Source organism: Phaethon lepturus, unplaced genomic scaffold (assembly GCF_000687285.1).
Source record: "Phaethon lepturus isolate BGI_N335 unplaced genomic scaffold, ASM68728v1 scaffold8971, whole genome shotgun sequence".
In the NCBI taxonomy this organism is placed as follows: domain Eukaryota; kingdom Metazoa; phylum Chordata; class Aves; order Phaethontiformes; family Phaethontidae; genus Phaethon; species Phaethon lepturus.
This window is the reverse complement of record NW_010515486.1, coordinates 303-3,748: the sequence shown is the minus strand read 5'-3', so window position 1 is coordinate 3,748 and position 3,446 is coordinate 303.

Below are 3,446 nucleotides of genomic sequence, written 5' to 3'. Positions count from 1 at the left end.
TCTGAATATAACCTACGACGCACTAGAAACATCAAACACTAATCTGGTGACTTCTCATGCATAAAACCATAATGACCACACCTCCTTCCTAAATTAATTGTTAATACTTTGGTTAAAAATGTTATGTTGCAAACGACCATTAGGAATTAAAATTGGGTACACCTGGAAAAAGATTATAAAAGTCTAAACTTGAAAAGCAAATGGATGCCTACTTACTTCAAAATTACTTATGTACTTCTACTGCATAGCAATAGAAAATATAATAAATAGATATACTAGGAAAAAAATCCCAAGCCAACAACCTATGAAAGGGACAGAGATGGTTTCAAGCTTTTGGAAGGTAATAAATTCTAACGGCCTTACAGAAATATTAACATGAAAACCAGACACATTAAAATGCTCATTATTTTAATGAAATACATATTTTTTCCTATATTCTGTGCTTTCTACAAAACAAATGAGCAAACTAAATAAAACAGATTATTAAAACCTGGTTGCCACACTAAGTATACTCTTGCCAATAGCTTCCCCACACCCTCCTTTGGCCTATTCTTGGCAAGTTTTAGAATTACACAGTTTAAGAAGATTTAAGTGTGTGACAAACCTACAAGAAATCTACCAGGCTCTACTACTTAGAGTGCTGAAAAAGAAGTTGTTAGTGGGATTTTTACAGAAGGAAACATAACCGAATCCAGTAAAATACAGAGATCTGGAACATCAACCCTTGATGCATTTCTGACAGAGCCACTCAGCCACTTTCCATCAAAACCCCCAAGTCTGACAGCACAGAGAAAAAGCCCATCAAGTAACTGACTTTGTGAAATCTCACAAGTTGTCTAAAATAAAAGATTTCAGAAGGTAATTTGTCAAAATTGACAAATTTGTCAAAAATGAAGTAATCCACTGAAAAAGAACAAGTTACTAAAGAAGCTGGCTGATACTAATTTATACCGTTCAATCTTTTTCCTCTCCTTTGGCTAGTGTGGAGAAATACGGCTATACAGATTACAGATTTCAGTCAAGTACACGTACAAGCCACCCCCGCTTCTTGACTGTTGTGACAATGACAATATTGGCTGTGGTAGGAGGCATATGACTACGACCTATGTTTCAACACGATCAGCACTAACACAAGACTGTCTTTTATCATTACTGTTTGTTCTCCTTCAAGTGGTTTAACACAGCCAGCACCAAAAACACCCTCACTATCAGAGCTAGTCCCAGTACAAAAATAGCTGCACCAGGTGGCAGTAAAATGACAATTGCTAAGGTTCCTGGCATTGACAAGTCACCATAGAGGAAGAGTACTCAAAAACTTCATTCTCCAACAGCGAGTCTGATGGATAGGCAAGAAGAAGACTCTAATCCTGCATTTTTCCCCCCATAGACAGTGTAACTTATTAATGCAGAAAATTGCATCTATTTGTCAGCACAGAATACAAAAAGACTTCTTCCACTTCTCATTTTTCACCAGAGCCTTTCTAAGCAAGTACCACTTTTACACTGATCATCTCAGCATCATCTTCATTACCCCGAAGTATTTTAAAAATTCAGGAGGAGCTTACAGGCAATAATAATAAAATATCTGACCACCAGTGACATGGTGTTCATTAGGAACAATCTCTAGGGAGATTAGTGAGCTGTATCTATTATGAGACAGGGCATCGGACAGCTAGCTAGCACTCCCAGTCATCTCATGCATGACCTTCAAAAGAAGTCCCTTCAGCAGCGTTACCTCGCTGCTGTACCCTGTTTTCATCCATTTTCCTCACCTATTTATACTACATGGGGAAAAGAAACAAGCAAAAATCCATGCAAAACCAGTTTACAGATGACAAAATTACTTAAATTCTGATTTTTGATCACTTTATGCAGTGTCTGTAGCTTCCTTTATAGCCATACAACAGTATTGCACAACATCTCAGGTAGAAAGTCACAGGTTCAAAGCAAGCAGCAAAATCAGGCCAAAAGATTTCGATTCTAATCGATGGCATTATATTTTTAAGTATATGACAGACTCTCTGTATTTTAATTCCTCTCCACTGCAATATTGTTTTTTTGATTTTTTTGAAGAGTCTGTTCTCTTTTCAAGTCGTTCACGGCCCCAGAAGAAAAAATAATTGGAAATTACATCTGCTGAACGAGAAAAGGTGATCCTCCGTTTTCTTTCCTCGACACATTTGGTAATAATTCGGAGCTAATTCGGCTCCTCCGGTGGTTTCAATAAGCGCTAGGCTGGGACACTAAGGTGACAAGGTAGCCGTTGCCAGCAGCCAGTTCCTCGGCTCGTCATCTGAACAAAGCACCAACTCCACCACTCACCGGAGTGTCATCTGCTCTCCCCACCCCACCCGCACACCCCTCCGTCAGAGCATGCAAGTCTGACGCAAAAGCGGAACTGCAAGAACATGGAACCGTTTTAAGCAACTTTAACGAGAGAACTAAATTCGAGGCCGTCTCTCTTTAAGGTAGGGGAGGAATAATTAACCAGAAATTTCCTCAAAGGAGAACGCTATAATCATGTTCCCTCAACGACTTTCAGATTATATATTTAGCATGTAATTTTATGCATACATCCACAGCCAGATTAAACTATTCTGTGTCCAAAATATTTAAGGAAAAAAAAAAAACCAAGGGAAAAAAGCAACTGAACCGAGTAAAGTAGTAAAGTCTTACTTTGCATAGTTAAAAATAAACATTAGTGTTTAATAATCAACTGCAACAGCACTGAGCATTTTGGGAAGTCGGACTAAAGGGTTACTCAAGTAACTTTCACCACAAATTTTTGCAGGATGACTAATGAATTGTGAGCTGCAGTTTGGCCACAATTACAGCTAGTAACCTGAAGTCCCCCCCTGACGGGGTACAGTATGTCTCAGGAAGTTTTAAAAGACTGAAAAGCATCATCTCGTGAAGGAACACATATATTCAGGCCAACTCGAGCGAAAAGAGCATTCTCCCCCTTTCAGGTTCACCAAAGTCCATACTTGAGAGCCACCACCTCAGCACTATACTGTAACACCAAAATCCTAACGCTGTGCAGATATTAATAATTAACCGACTCGGTTACAGCCTGCTAATTAGCTGACCCCCCGAGCTGTGCGAGCCTTCCAGCCTCGCCACCACCCCCGAAGAAAACCGGACGAGCGCTACCGTGCCCGCGTCCTCCCCTCTGCCTCTCTCCTCCAGCCAAGGAGAGGATTGCAGCAGCACCCAGCACTGCAGCAACCCTACGCCTCGGGTTTTTCTCTGGAAAAAGCTCACGGTTTCAGCATCACCTCCTCCTCCCCACGCTTAAAAAATAAATTAAAAAAAAAAAATCAAAGCGACGACAAAACATACGGTCATTTAAGTCGGCTGAGCTGGCCTAAGTTTCATCCATGCCAAACAGACTGCGCCTCTGCCTTCCTCTCACCGAGTTGGTTGCAACATGTGCCGGCTGCCGA